At 44.0% G+C, this 16,946-nt stretch overlaps 1 pseudogene; it reads right to left on the reverse strand.

The window, feature by feature from the left end:
* Positions 1–8,232: 8,232 nt before the first annotated feature.
* On the reverse strand, positions 8,233–9,287 carry LOC142452761 (farnesyl pyrophosphate synthase pseudogene; annotated as a pseudogene).
* Positions 9,288–16,946: the final 7,659 nt, after the last annotated feature.

Here is a 16,946-nt window from a genome sequence, read left to right on the forward strand (position 1 = left end):
CTCACAGCTTGCCTTTGCTATCTTAATCAAGATGATCCTGTTTCCCAGTTTCTGCCATTTCCCGGGGGATTCTGCATTTAAATGTTCTTCGGCTCTCTCTTGCACACCATTCTGAAGTTTCCCAGATATACTTCTTCTTCCAGCCCCTTCTACAGGCTGACGCTCATTTTACAAAGATACCGCGGAACCATGGGCTGTCATGTGGGACCACGGTGGGATCTGGTGGCACAGTGGTCAAGAACCAGGAATGGTGGGTGAGGGCAAGGCTTAGGGAGGACAGCTGCTCCCCAGGGTAAAGAATGGTGAGGCCCTTGGCACAAGGCTTCTTGGGATGAAGTGTTGGTTGTCCACAGTGGTGGCGAAATGATGAGGTACCTTGTTGGCTTCCTCTCCTTCCCAATTTCATTCCCTCATTCTTCACTTCTCCTCCCTGAAAGAACATTCCCAAATAAACAGCCCACAAAGAAGAGATGGTTTCAGAGTCTTTAAGCCCTCCGTCTTATTGACGTAACTGTAGTGTGTTCACAGATCCCTAAAGACTGATCTTTAAGTTTTTCTAATTTCTGCTATAAAAATACTGCTACGGTGACGATCCTTGTATGTACATCATTTTGCATGTGAATGGGATCTTTGCATCGATGATTCAGTGACATGGAAGAATCACATTGGAAACTGTGTTTAAGCTTTAACTTTTGCTGAGACATGGTAAGCTTTTACAGCCTCACAGTCCAGCACGGTCTCCCTTCCTTCTTCTTTTGCACATGCCCGACACATACAATTAATTCTTTAAATCCTAAAATAGTTTTGACAGATGCAAACACATTGAAAGTTCCCAGCATCCTTTTAAAATTTTAAATCCAATTCTTTTTTTTTAATTAAATATTTTTATTGGGGGCTCTTACATCTCTTATCACAATCCATACATTCATCCATTGTGTTAAAAAGAATCCAGTTCTTTGATGATGACACACTACAAAGCTTAGTACAAACTTAAAGAAAGAGAGAAGAAAAAAGGCAAAATTCCGGGAACTTAAGGCTCCGTGGCGTTTCCTGCTGGGTGCCTCTTCTGGGGTGAAGCAACCACATGAAACTTTCTAAAGTGTCTCTCTCTTCTCAAGTTTCAGACAATGGAACACATGAAAACAATTGCCCAGAAAACAATATCAAAAATAGTTAAAAGAATTTTTAGGATAACATAATGCTGTGAAAACACAAGTTTGGAAATGTCTTTGAGATACAAATTAGAACTCTTAGGGTTTTTTTTTATTTTTGGGGGCCTGACTGAGGGCAGACGGGGCGAAACACTTGTGTTCAAATACCATCACATTACACCAATTCTATGGCTTTTTGCAGTGGATAGGTTTTTTTAGTTGCTTGTTTTTAAAAATACAGAGTTCAGGAAAGAAAAAAAAAATCAGGCCAACCATTTATAAACAAACCTCCTCAAGATGTAAGAATTTTCTGGCCAAAAAATTTACATCATCTCAGCATGCCACTCCCTTGAGAAGAAACTAATTCACTGAAGAATGAACTTAGAAGTTCCTCATTAAGCCAAAGTGTTTCAAATGGCCTTTGCAAAATGATGAAAATGGACGACTGAATGCATGTTCTGCACACCTCTGGCTCATTCATCCATTAAAAAGGCCTTCAAATGTATGGTCTGACTTCTTATAAACACCAAAGAAAGTCCCACAGGAAAAGAAGGTCACTTATTAACCTTCCCTGAGGCTGGACCACTCAGGACAAAGGGGTCACAGGGATGCTGGCTTTTATCTGGAAGAAGCATTGCTCAGCGAAGCAACTCCTGCTCCCCTGCACCTCAGTCTACCATGCGCTTTGGGCTCATTCTACCCTGCTTATCTCGGACCCTCAGTCTAGCCATAAGACAGGCTATAAACTGAATGATTTAAAACAACAAAGCTTTGTTAGCTCATAGATGTGAAGGCTAGAAACCCAAAATCAAGGTGTTGGCAGAACTATCCAGGCTCAGAAGACTCCAGAAAAAGACTCCTCCTTCCCTGCCCCAGGTTCTGGCAATCCCAGGCACTCCCCTCCTCCCAGCTGCAGCACTGTCATCTCTGCCTCCATCTTCCACGGATGCATCTGTCTCCTTGCCTTTTCACAGAAGGACACTGGCCATGCCTGGACTAGGACTCACTCTCCTTCCCTATGGCTCTACTACCAACAAGGTCATACTCACAGGTGCTTTGGGGAAGACACAGGCCGCCCATAACTCCTCAACGCAGACTTTCTCCCTTTGGGACGAGGCTGGGAACCTCTTGGCGTGTGCACATACATTATGGACTTCGTGGCTCACTTCCCTGCACTCCTGTACTGAGGTCCTTTCCTGGGGCAGAGACACAGTACAAGATTCCCGCCTTTTTCCGGCTTCCCTTAACCACTTTGCTCCCACCCTTGTGTTGTTGGGCTTGCTCCCGTCTGGCACACTGGGGAGAATCCTAGCTTTGGAGTCAAGACAGATTAAGTAAGCCGTATGGAAATCTGCCACCCGAACCTGGACGCACTATGTCGTGTGTTGCTAAGAACATGTTCCTGTGTCTTCTTTTCCCACTATAAACAAAACAAAGCCCATGCATGACACTGAGGGGAAGCTTGAATTTGCATGCTTTTCAGGTTGATATTTAAGACATGAATATAGGGGTGTGTATACACGGGGTTTCCATGAGCAGACTGCCATGGCAGCTAACAACAAGGATTGGGCAATTGCGTGACATGGATAGGAAGATGGTTTGCTGATGCAGATCTTGTCTAACTTCCCAGCCTTTGAGGCCTGTGCGCATACAAGCTAAAACACCAAACCCAGTGCCAGCGAGTCTGTTCTAACCCATAGGGACTCTGCCGGGCAGAGCAGAACTGCCCCTGTGGGTTTCCCAAGCTCTAAAATGTTCCTCCGAGGAGTGGCTGGTGGTTTCGAACAACTGACCTGGCAATGAGCACCTCAACTGCTAACGTGCTAAGTCACCAGGACTCCTGAGGATACACTATAAAGAGATTGTGGGAAAATGGCATTTCAAGACAACGACATTTTCCCACAAACGTTTGAAGCTCATTGCGAATTATCCATTCCCACAAGGATAATATAAATATGAAACAAATCTGTAGAAAAAAAGTTACTTTTGCAAGTCAAAATATTCAATGTTTATTTTCACTTGATTTAAATTGGTTTTGACAAATGAATTAGTACAATGGCCAAGAATACTAAATATTATGAACTGCATTGTAGTATAAAACAATAAAAATGCAAAACATTGTTTTAACTCTCCCCCCCTCTTTATTCAGTGTGTAATAAAAATCTCTCCATTAATACATTGACGTCTGCCGAGCACGTTACAGTTCAGTAAGTCCTGCGCATGCGCTCTTTCATCCTGATCCCGCCCACAGGAGCACTCAGGGCAAGATCATTCTCTCTTTCCCCAGCTGAGGAAATGAATTCTGACTTGTTCACCGTCACAGAGCAAGCAAGTGGCAGAATAGGGATTTAAATTCAGTCCTCCTGGCTCTCTCAATGATGCCATAATGTTTCCTCTAATTTCATGGTAGAGTTCATACATGAAAGGTTTAAATTTAGCTTGAGAGACTAGAGACAGAGAAAGAAAACTTTAAAAAGGCGCCTACTGGTACTGCCACCATAATTCAGACACGTATTTCACCCTTCACTGGGTTCTAGCTCTCTCTCCGGGGACCTCCAGGGTGGTGTCCAGGAGCAGGTGACACCACCCCAGGCTCTAATGTGGACATATGTACGGTGTCTCTCTACCTTGACAAGAGCTAATAGGAGAAAGCTGGGAAGAGCTGGTCTGGACAAAAATTAAAAAGCAAGCATCCTCTGAAGAGCACAATGAATTTAGATGACTGTCCACGCTATGTATGCAACACCATGGGAAACATAGTGCCTGCATGTTTAGTTCAATGTAACGGAAGATGGGCACTTACATTTCTATGCACATAGGAATTATAAAACATGTGAAGGGTAATTTCACTGAGTTATGTATTTTTTACTTCCTTAAATATTTCTCTTTGGAGCAATAGCTTGAGAAATCGAAACATTTGCTTCTATTTTTTAATCCTTACATTTTAGCTCTGTATCATTTTTCATGAGAAAGTCCAATTAAATTCAAAGGTTAAATATATATATGCATTGTCTCAGAGTTCTCTAGAGGAGTCATCAAGAAAATGACTCAGGCAATTGTGGGTCTTGCAAGTCCCAAATCTGTGGTCAAGCAGTAGGCGAACTCCTCTGCTGGCTCACATGGCGGCCAGCGCTGGAAACCCTAAAATATACAGGCAGGCAAGCAGCTGTATGGAGCCTCTGCTGGGATTAAAAATCCTGAAGATCAAGTGGCATCCAGAGATTTCCAAAATTACATGCCGAAAGTCAGAGACAGGCAATGAGAGGAGTGCAGGGTTGAGAAAAAGAGAAAGCTTACATGCTGCAGGCAGCCCAGCCCTCCAAGGAAATTCCCCTTTCAACTCACTGGCTGCTCTCAGCACATCACAAATCAGGGGGTGCTTACACAGTGTCTACCAAACCACTGAGAGCTATAGTTTAGCCAAATAGACACATGACATTAACCATCAAACACATGAACATGTATACAAGGGGCTACCCCCCCAAAAAAAAAACAAAAACAGAAAAAGCTCCTCTGGGTAGAGCTTTCCTAGTATGCATCTCCATCCTCACCCCACCCCTGCTAGGCAAGCATCTAGCAACTTGCTGTGAGTTAGTGCACCCAGTGGCATCACCTGGGAAGGTTCTCTCTGGTCACTGTAAAATTTTCATAAAAGCATTTTCACTCAACCCTCATTTTTTTGTTGACGGCTGATTTAAGAGAACAGTGTGAGGCTGTGAAATTTTGTTTTCTGCTCAGGAAAAATGCTGCAGAAAAAGTTGTGATGCTTGACACAGCTGACAAGGACAGCGGTATGGGAAAAACTCAAGTGTACAAGTGGTTTACTTGTTTCAAATAAAGGTGAAATGCAGACATCTGAATGGCCAATAAACATGTGAGAAAATGCTCCTGATCATTAGCCATAATAGAAAAGAAAACTAAAACAACTATGAGATACCACCTAACATTCAAAGAGAGCCCAGTTCAAAAAATCAGAAAGTAACAAGTGTTGGAGGGGCTGTGGTGAGATAGGAACTCTCATCCTCTGCTGGTGGACCTGTAGGTATTTACAGCCACTATGGAAATTGATTTGGTGATATCTAAAACAGATGGAAATCGAGCTACCATACCATTCAGCAATCTCCCGATTTGGCACATACCCAGAAGAGGCAAGAAACAAACCCCGGCCAGACATCTGTGCTCCAGTGTTCACTGCAACACAGTACACAATCACAAGGAGTTGGAAACAACCCAATTTCCACCAGCAGATGAATGGATTAAAAACTTTGGTACATACATACAATGGAGTATTGTGCATCCCTAAAAATCAGTGATGGATGCATGAAGCACATTGCTATACAGAAAGAATTGGAGTAAATTATGCTAAGTGAAGTAAGCCAAGCACAAAAGGATAGCTTCAACATGAGTTCACTGAGGTAAGCTTAAAAATGCAAAAGGGGCATAGAGGAAAAGCTACTATATACATACATTTCTGGGGTGAAGTCCAGGTACTATGGCAGGGGCTAGACCCAATCCAGGGATACATATGGCAGCCAAGTAAAAAGGAAGGGGAAAGAAAGAAAAAAGAAAATGAAAGACACGGGTAGTGGGGGAAAAGGGCACTAACCCACCCAAAGGGACAGTATTGTTTATATCTCCACAGGGAAGGGAGAGAGGGACCAGACTTCAACTAGGTGTGCCAAGGAGTGAATGCCTCATACCAGCATGAAACAGTGAACCAACAGAGAGGTCCGTGGGCTGGTCCGAATCCCAACTACATGGACACCCTCCCCCAAGAAGAATTCACTTCAGAGGACAACACTGAAGCTATAGCTCAAGGAGAGGGTCACATCTGATCTGAGTACCTGGGAGTAAACAAAGAGGGAAGGAAAGAGAAAGAGAGAGTGGAACACATCCTAGCCCACCAAACCCCAAGGACGATATTCCTGCTCAGAGCAGCCAATGCACAGAGAGGACCATAGGGTTGGGCTCACCACGAGACATGATGTCCCTTACTGACACCTAGCATTATGGGGGACAACACTGGAGACACAATGCAGGAATTGTGTCTGATCTGACCCCACCCCACCGGGGTAAAACACTAAGGGTGTGTAACAGAGCAGCAAGTGGGGTAAAGCAATGAAGTCCCTGAGGAATACTGAAAATAGACGTTGGGGCCAGGGTGTAGCACCCCATCAGATTTGACCAGAAAACACACATAAAAGTCAACAAACAAACCTGGAATTATTTATAAGCTTTCTTTTGTTGTTTTATTTCTTTTGTTGTTTTGTTTTGCTTTGTCTTTTTTTGGTGTGTGCTTATTATTGTCTCTGCAGGTCTGTCTGGATAAGATAGGTGGGATAAACAATCGAAGGAGAAAATAATGGTACCAACAGTTTCAGGAGGACACAGGAGAGGAGGAGGCAGGGGAAAGGAAGAGGGGTGCCAACAAACCCAGGGAGAAGGGAACAAGTGATCTAAAATCAATGGCAAGGAGGGCGTATGATGCCTTGTAGGGCTTGATCAAGGGCAATGTAGCTGAGAGGAATTACTGAAACCTGAATGAAGGCTGAACATGATAGTGGGACAACAGGAAAGTAAAGGAAATATATGAAACAACTACGAGGCAAAGGACATTTATAGAGGTCTAAGTATAGGCATATACATATGTAAATAAATTTATATATAACAATAGGGAAATAGAACTATGTACACATATTTATATGTTAAGTATTAAGGTAGCTGACTGACATTAGGCCACTACTCAAGAACTCCCTCAATGCAAGAACATTTTGTTCTAATAACCCAGCATTATGTGATGCTCACTTTCCCTACATGGTTGCTGAGGACAAAATGAGTGCATGAGCAAATGTGGTGAGGAATAGTGAAGATGGTGTCTGGCTACCAAAAGACATAGCATCTGGGGTTTTAAAGACTTGAAGATAAACAAGTGGCCATCTAGCTCAGAAGCCACAAAGTCGACATGAAAGAAGCAAGCACACCAACCTGTGTGATCAGGAGGTGGCAATGGAATCAGGAATTAGGCATCAAAGACCCAGAACAAAAAATCATATCGTTGTGAATGAGGGGGGGGGTGCGGAGTGGAGACCCAAAGCCCATCTGTAGACAATTGGACAGCCCCTTACAGAAAGGTCACAAGAAAGAGACAAGCCAATCGGGGTACAGTACAGCACCGGTGAAGCATACAACTTTCCTCTAGTTCCTTAATGCTTCCTCCCCACCCCACTATCATGGCCCCAATTCTATCTTACAAATCCAGCTAGACCAGAGGATGTACCTGGGTAGAGACAAGAGCTGGAAACACAGGGGATCCAAGACTGATAAACCCCTCAGGACCAATAATGAGAGCAGCGATACCAGGAGGGTAAGGGGAGAGAAAGAGGGAATCAATCACAATGATTGACATATAACCCACCCACCCCCTGCCAGGGGGATGGATAACAGAAAAGTGGGTGAATGGAGACAGCAGTTGGTGTAAGACATGAAAAATATAATAATTTATAAATAATCAAGTGTTCATGAGGGAGGGAGGGTGGGGAGGGGGAAATGAGCTGATACTAAGGGCTCAAGTAGAAAGAAATGTTTTGAAATTGTGATGGCAACATATGTACAAATGTGCTTGACACAGTGGATGGATGGATGGATTGTGATAAGAGCTGTATGAGCCCCCAATAAACTGATTTATTTTTTTAAAAAAAGTTGAAATGTCGATTGATGACAAACCTTGTTCTGGACGTCTGTCAACTTCTCAAACAGAAGAAAATGTCAACAAAATGTGCTCAAAGGCTGAAGAGGACCATTGAAGAGATAGGGAAGTTCTGTGGACTACCGTGGAGCTTGGGTCAGCACATTTTAATGGAAGATTTGGGAAGGAGAAGGGTGAAATTTGTGCCTCAGGTTTTGCTGACTGACTAGCAAAAAGAGCTTCAAGTAGAAATGTGTGCTTTGAAAGAACAGCTCCGGGGGACTCAGGTTTTTCCCCCCAAGGTCATTACTGGTGATGAGACATGGTGCTCTTCGTGAGACCCTGAAAGTAAGCATCAGTCAAGCCAGTGGAAGATGTCATCCTTACCGCTCCAGGTCACCTGTGCCGCGTGTACATCGCGTGTGCTAGCCCTGGGCAGATGGAAGGCGGCAGCCGCTCCATGAGGTTCATGAGGCTGCAGAAGCTGGCTTTCTGGTACCGCCGGAACATTGCCGGCAGGTCCATCTCTTCGTCCATGCCCTTCACCCGTGCCACCTTCCCTGCCTGCTTCTGCCCGTCATTCTCCTGCAGGACCCGGTGCTCCTCCGGAGAGGCCTGCTGCAGACACTGAACCACCAGCCAGCTGCATTTGTTGTCCTGGATGTCAGTGCCAACCTTGTCGCCACACTGGGGTCACCGAAGAGGTCCAGAGAGACATCCTGGATCTGAAAGTACTCGCCCATCTCCCGCAGGATCTACTTGGCATCGGCATGGATATGGCAGCAGCGACGGGTGGTAAAAAGAGCAGAATGCGGTCTTGTACTTGACAATGGATTTGTACCTCTTTGGAGTAAGCCTGCTGAGATCCACATGGCCATGGAGTGGCGGTGGGGGGTGGCGATAAGGTCCAGGGCCTGTCCCATCTCAGTCGGGTAGAAACCCCAGGGAGACCTTGAGCGGTGCAGGCAGTCGGGCTGCCCACAGCAGTGGAGCTTCAGCAGGCGGTAGACACAGGGTTCCAGCAGCCTGGCCTCATTGGCTGGCATCCAGATCTATACCTGGCTTCTGGTACCAGCAGGCTGCCCCCGCGGGTGAGGGATGAATCCATTCTGTCATCCAGTATCAGGAGGAAAGCTTGAAGCAACTGGGCACACCAGCCCACAGTCAGGGCCCACTGCAGACTGTCAGCCTCCTGCTTCCCGGGCTCCCCCAGCGCCTGGAGCACAGCCACCACCATCACACCCCGGTTGTACTTGACTCCGACGACATGGTAGTCCAGGACCTTCCTGAGCCGGGCAACAGTGTCTCCCGTCTCTGGGGCCCCAGCTCGTCCTCCGTCAGCACTTTGAGGACACGGGAGAAGTGCTGGATGACATTCTGCTTTCCTTGGGCATAAGCGTCTGCTTTCTGGTCTCCATTCATCCCGAGAGAGGAGCAAAATGCTCTGTTCCAAGATGTGAGTTCTTGCTTGGTCCTCATGTGTTTTTTGGATGTGAGGGCACAGTGCATTTGGAGTTCATTCCACCAGGGCAGACTGTCGATCAAGCTTTCCATTTAGAAGTGCTGAAAAGATTGTGTAACTGTGAGTGACAACAAAGGCCAGATTTGTGGCAGACAGGGGACTGGTTTGGCCACCATGACAATGCACCAGCTCATCTCAGTGTGCCAGCTTTGGGCAAGAAACAGCATGCCTCTCTTGCCCCATGTACCTGACTCACCTGACCTCGTTCCACGTGACTTCTTTTTGTTTCCACGAATGAAGAGGGACATGAAAGAACTGTGATTAGATGACTTAGAAGACATGAAGAAAAAAAATGAGGGAGATGCTGTCAACCATCCCAACGGATGAGTTGAAAAACGTTTTCAAGAATGGCATTGCAGATTTGACAAAGGTAATCAGTGTAATGGAGAGTACTTTGAAGGTGATGTGGTTAGTTTGTAAACAAATGTAAGTACATAACTTTAAAAATAAATTCTGTTTGGGGGGGTGTACCCCTAGTATATATACCACCCCCCCCACACACACTCTCACACACAGGAGCTATTTATTCCATAGCATAGCTGGTGTTGTTGTTTAAGAGTTTTAAAATCAGAAGAACTAGCTATAGCCCTGTTTTGGTACTTACTCTCTGTGTGACAAGATCGCTGGTGGTATAATGAGTTAAGAATTCAGCTGCTAACTGTGAGGTCAGCAGTTTGAAACCCCCAGCCTCTCTGTAGGAGAAAGATGGGGCTTCTACTCTCATAAAGAGGTATATTCTCAGAAACCCACCAGGGAAGTTCTGCCCTGTCCTATATGGCCACCGTGAGTCCACAGTGACTGGAGGAAAGTGAGTTTGAGTTTCTGATCTATGTGATGCTGGGACTTTGAACAAGTAACTCAAATAATATTTAACAACACTGACTATGTGGCAGGCCCTGAACCAGGCACTTAGAATGCTTCAGGGAACACAATAAACCAATTCCAGACCCAGGGAGTATACATTCTGTGAAAAAAATGCACAATAATAAGTAATATAACATTTCTGATGTGGGCAAATCATGCTCTTGGGGAAAACCAGTGTGTTAAGATCCTCTGAGACGGCATGGTGAACAGCTTCCAATTGGAAGTTACATGATTACAGTTGCAATGTTATTTTTACCCACACATCATGTCTGCAAGTCATTGCGAGTGGACGGAAGCAGGCCTCTGAATGAACCACCCCCACGACAAGCCCAGGAGATAACCACACGGACACTCACAATGACTATGCCCCTCTTGCTTCTTGCAAATCATTCAAGGTCATGTGGTGGTTTGAGGGTCTACTATTAGGAAACCCTCTACTGGTTTACATGACACTTTTTCATGACATATCAGTCGAAAAGATTATTGTCAAAACTAACATGAACTTGACAAAAACAAAGTTTATCTTTCCGTTAAAACGTGTGTCTGTGGTCTGAGTGTCCTGTGAATGGTCTTGGTTTTCTGAAATCACTGGTTCCCTTTCTGGAGCTGCCTTTGAACCAGTTGCTATACGTGGAAAACACAGGACCTTCAGGGCAGAACTTAGAGAAAGACTTTATTACTTTCCAGGAAGCAGAGTCTTTATCAAGAGTCTTCTTTTTCCTAAGATGACCTCACCTAACTTTTCCCTCTATTTCTTAGGCGATTGTTTTCTTTCTACTTTATCTTTTCCTTTTTACCTTCTTCCACTCAGATTATTTTTCCCCTTCTTCCTCTCTTCTCTGTGCCCCCACCGCACCCCAGCCCCTGCGCTGTTAATAAGAAGCTGATTAAAGAATAGAAACACTTACCACCAAATGAGAATTCCTGAAGCTTCCCAGTTCCTAAGCCTGCTTTAGTCTGGGCAGCTGGAGTCACCCAAAACCTTGGCTCTAGTCGCTCATAGCAGAGAGGAGATGCCGTTCACCGGCTGTGAGACCCTCTGAGCCTCAGTCTGCTCAGCTGAACAGATTTGTGTTAGAAAGGATGCATGAGAGGTGCTTGGAACTCTGGAGTCACTAAGTGAATGAGAGTTACTACTATCTCACAGGGAACCGTAATCGGAGAGTTTCTTTTGGAAACCTCCTTTCTGCCCTTCCTGGCGCGGGTGCTCCTCTCCTTCTGTCCCTACTCTCAGCTCTATTTTCAGGGTTGTTTGCAGCCCTGGACACCTGTCAGCTGATCATTGTCTCTCAAAGCCAGGTGTCAGCAGTGCCAGGGAGGAACCATGGCATTTGGGGAGAGGCAGCATTTAATTGAGATTCCTGTATCCGGGCATGGACAATAGCATTAGCAACACCAGCTCATTTACTGCACAGAACCACCCTTGCCTGCGTTTCGTGCCAGTGTCGCCCTGCTCCTTGGGCCGTGGGGAGTGTGGGAACTCCTCATCAGAGAAGTGGACATGCCCGGTCATCAGCAGGAAACCTCACAAAATTGCAAGCAGATCCCAGCTCCTGTCTGCCGGCACTTTTCAGCCAACAAGCCTGCTTTTCTTTTCCTCTCTTTCCTTAAAAAAAAAAAAAAAAATCTGTATAGGCCATGAATTAGAGGAAGTCTTTCTTGACTCTACTCGTAGACTTAACTAGCAAGCTTTGACAAATGCGAGGAAACACGCACGGCATGCTTCCAAGGATGAACTGCAAACAAGCAAGCTAGCGCGCTCCTTTCCCTTTGGGAACCTTGTTGTCGGGAGATGCAGTGAAGTTGCTTCTGTCTCACAGCGGTCCTGCTCCATCCTCACAAGGTGCCTGTTTGAGCCCATGGCTGCAGTCGCTGTGTCCATCCAGCTTGTCCAGGGCCTTTCTTTGTCATTGCTCCCTCACTGTACCAGGCATGATGCCATTCTCCAGAGACTGGTCTCTCCTGACAACCATGTGTCCAGAGCCCGTTCTCTTGGCTGCTAGGAGCCTCATGGCTCTACCCCATCCAAGACAGATTTGTTTGGCTTTGGGTAGTCCTTAGAACTTTCAGTATTCTTCACAACACCGAAGTTCACATGTATTGGCTCTTCTTCAGTCTTCCTTATGCAAGATCTAACTTTCACATGCGTATGAGCCGAATGACAGCACCATGACTTATATCAGGCGCTCCTTAGTCCTTACAGTCACATCTTTCCATTTCAACTCTTTAAAGAGGGCTTGTGCAGCAGATTTATCCAATGCAACGCATCAGGTGATCTCTTGGCTGCTGCTTCCATGAGCATTGGTTGTGGATGCAGGAAAGATGGAATCCTCGACCATTTTAACACTTCCTGTATGTCACGTACTGGTCCAGCGGTGAGGATTCGGGTCTTCTTTACATGGAGTTGCAATCTATGTTTCAGTCCTTGATCTCCATCAGTAAGTGCTTCAAATCCTCTTCGCTCCAGTTTTCAGTAAGCCTTCCTCCAATTCTGATGCTGCATCCTTCATCTACTCCAGCTTCTCTGACTGTTTTGTCAACACATGGATTGAATCTGTATGGTGGACGGATGCAACCCTGACACGCACCTTTCCTGATTTCCCCTTACTCTATCACGCAGTATTCCCTCACTCTGTTTGCGCAACCGCCTCTTGATCCATGTGCAGGTCCCACACAAGCACACTTAAGTGTTTTGGACTTCCCATTCTTCTCAAGATTACCCCTAGTTAGTTATTATCCACACTGTTGAATTCCTTTGCTTAGTCGATAAAACACGAATAAACATCTCGGCATTCGACCGTTTTAAGAGGTAGCATATGGCCAACAACCCAAGGAAGAATCCCAGGCGCACTGAAGGCACTGGGAAAAAATAAGGCTCCAGGAATTGATGAAATATCAATTGAAAGATGTATTTTATTTGTCCCACCCCTTGTCATGCTATACATTGTGAGGAATGCCAAAGAAATAAATAGCCCTTTCAGGTCAAATGCAGAGTTTGATCACAATGGTCAAGGCAAGAATAATTCATCCGGAGAGACAAAGCAAAGCAGAAAGTTTCTATTCATAGATGCTTCTTCCACTGTCTTTGAAATCCAAAGTGGCATAGCACCCAAATTAGCTGCATTTCCCCTAATACAAAAGTAAAAACCGAAATCCCACTTCTGCTTTCTGATACACACTCCACTTCATCGAGTCCCCAGAGTATCCCTATAGCTCAGACACCCCCAAAATCACGACCCTATAACATTAAAATGAGTTGAAATTCCACTGGACACCCCAGGTACCATATTATCTGGCAAATCGTGTGTGTGTGTGTGCGTCTGTGTCTGTGTCTGTGTGTGTAAGTAAATATGCTTCAAAAGGGTTTCTAGACTAGGTTTCCTCCTCTGCCCACTTTCCACCCAACAGATTCCTTGTGCCTCTTGTTTTGTCTTAAATGGTTGTCTTCATTACCCAGGGCTACCATAACAGGAAGAGGGTGGCTGCGACCAGTGGAAATTCATTTTCCCATAATTTAGGAAGCTAGAAGTGTATATTCATACATAAGCTCTTGGGCAGATTGTTTTCTCTGTTAGCTCTGAGAGGAAGTTCTTGTCTCTGGAGCTCCTGTTCTTGGGCAATTTTCGTGCCTTGGTGTCTCTCTTCCATGCCTCTCCTTGTTAGCTTGCATTTAATCTCCTTTATATCCCAAAAGAGATCGAGTCCAGACATAGCCTACACTAATCCTGCCTCACGAACATAAAAAAGACAGCCGTTTCCCAAATGAGATTATAATCACAGACATAGAATTTATAAAACACATAATTTTGAGAGAACACAATTTAGTCCGTAGCAATAAATTTAACGTGACAGCTGTCCATTGCACTAAGGGACACATTGTGGCGATTGTTCCTTAGCATAGCCCACAGGTGTGGGACCATGAATGGCCAATTTGCAAACAACCTGTAGGTAGGAACTATCACCTTGACATTCTATTGTATTAAAAAGTCAAAGAACATATAATGGTTCCTAATAAAATGGATGCTACTTTGCAATATATGCTAAAACATTATGACTGCATTGCTCTCTCAAAGATGTTTTCATAATCTGGAAGTGTTTCTTTAATATTGTTATTTTATGCATAGAAAGAGAGACTATCTACTGCCATATTCTTCCCCACAATAATACGTGTGCTATACAATGTTTGTCAATTACACCCTCCCTGCAAGGTATTTTCACAAGCAATTGCTGCTAATTTGTACAGCAACATATTTAAAAATTAGCATAATGTACTCATGAAAATACCTTGGCAGGAAGAGATGGATAGAAAAATGTACAAATCACGTATTACTTTCACAAAAGTATGGTATATATGAAGGAAAACATGTGACTAACTGATGTTAGGTACAAATAGCATCTGTCTTTCTTTCTGAATTATGTACAAATCTGACTTACAGACAGAAAGGAATAAAACCTGTTCATAATTCTGTACTTTCTCTACTCTGTTCTATGTCTTTTGGATGCACTCTAAAATTCTGTTTCAAATTAATTCATGATGCATACATTTTCAACAATGGAGAACGATTACATGGTTTTTTCCTGCTGATTTTAACTGAACAATGTGTTCTGCTGTGTGCTGTGAATTAAGATTTAACAGGCCAACTTTTACTTCAACATGAAGTTTAAAGAAGCCTTAGAAACTAATAAAAAGGCAAGCCTTATACATAGGGGCCTAAATACAGGGATGTACACATGTAAATATATATATATATATGGAAATAGATCTATGTGCATATATTTATAGGTTTAGTATTAAGATAGCAGATGGACATTGGGCCTCCACTCACATACTCCCTCTGTGCAAGGACTCTTTGTTCTATTAAACTGGCATTCCATGATGCTCACCTTCCCAACACAATCACTGAAGAGGACTGTGTGCACAAGCAAATGTGGTGAAGAAAGCTGATGGTGCCCGGCTATCAAAGATATAGCATCTGGGGTCTTAAAGGCTTGAAGGTAAACGAGCGGCCATCTAGCCCAGAAGCAAAGAACACCCACATGGAAGAAGCACAGCAGCTTGTGTGATCACAAGGGGTCAAAGGGATCAGGTATCAAGCATGAAAGAACAAAAAAATCATATCATCATGAATGAGGGGGAGTGCAGGGTGGGGACTCCAAGCCCATCTGTAGGTAACTGGACATCCCTTTGCAGTGGGGTAACGGGGAGGAGATGAGTCACTCAGGGTACAGTGTAGCATCGATGAAACATGCAACTTTCCTCTAGTTCTTAAATGCTTCCTCCACCCCAACTATCATGATCCCAATTCTGCCTTGCAAACTTGGCGAGACCAAATGACGTACAGTGGTGCAGATATGAACTGGAAACACAGGGAATCCAGGACAGATGAACCCCTCAGGACCAGTGGTGAGAGTGGCGATACCGGGAGGATGGAGGGAAGGTGGGATAGAAAGGGAGAACCGATTAGAAGAATCAACATATAACCCCCTCCCTGGGTGAACAGTAAAGTGGGTGAAGGGAGACATCTGGCAGTGTAAGATATGATAAAATAATAATTTATAAATTACCAAGGGTTCCTGAGGGAGCGGGGAACGGGAATGGAGGGTGGAGGGGAAATGAGGAGCTGATTCCAAGAGCCCAAGTAGAAAGCAAATGTTTTGAGAATGATGATGGCAACAAATGTACAAATGTACTTGATGCAATGGATGCATAAATGGATTACGATAAGAGTTGCACGAGCCCCCAATAAGATTATTTTTTTTAAAGCCAAGCCTCTCCAGAAGCCCAGGGAAATCCCTGTCCTTCTGTTTTTTCACCTACCCTCAGGGCGCCAGTTATCACCACATAACCTCTGCATTGAGCATGTATGTCACAGCAGCCATAGGACCGTCCGTGCATGAAAGAGGAAGACTGAGTAAATTGAATGACTTTCAAAGTCTCTATGAGCTAAAAAAAAAAATCACTGTAACTCTGAGGTACTATACCCTTCCTCTATAGTTTTTTCATGATTGCTTTTTAATATATCATTTTTTATCCATTTATTTTAACATGTGTTGTGTACCAAAGTTGGTTTAAAGCGAGTTTTAAAGTTAATTTTGTATGCTAACTTATGTAATATAATGAAACAGTAAATATTGAATATTATAATGAGTTTTAAAACTACAAAAATCAAAATCCTGCAACTCATGACAGCATATCCTGTATGTCACATCTGCCCGGTGATTTACACTGAGATCGCGAAAAGATCCAAATAAATGCACTTTATATGTCAAATATGACAACTTTCCAGTATGAGTTAAATGGAAGATGCGTAAGGCTTATTGCTACTGTGAACACTGTTTGTTCTGGAGGGAATCTTCCTAAAAGGATCATTGGTCCTGGAAGCCAATCAAAATAGCATAATCACTGAATTGCTATTGAGAGACCCTTGGTGAAGTGATTTTTCCTTGGTCCCCCTAGTGCTGGGATCCAGTTACTTTGCTGGATGCAGCCATATATATATTTCAGATGTAATTTAAAAGCCACAGGGAATCTTCAAAGTTAATTTATGTCAATCTTAAGTGACATCAAGTAGATTTTTCTTTCTCTGAAATTTCCAGTTCAACAGCATTTTACAAGGCAATATGTCAGGAAGTCTACAAACTGAAAGCCAAGCCTTTCCTGTGCATTTCTTCACTTGTATAAGTAAAATGCTGATTACTCTCTGCTTTTTCACAATCTCTTTAC

Source organism: Tenrec ecaudatus, chromosome 7 (genome assembly GCF_050624435.1).
Source record: "Tenrec ecaudatus isolate mTenEca1 chromosome 7, mTenEca1.hap1, whole genome shotgun sequence".
NCBI lineage: Eukaryota > Metazoa > Chordata > Mammalia > Afrosoricida > Tenrecidae > Tenrec > Tenrec ecaudatus.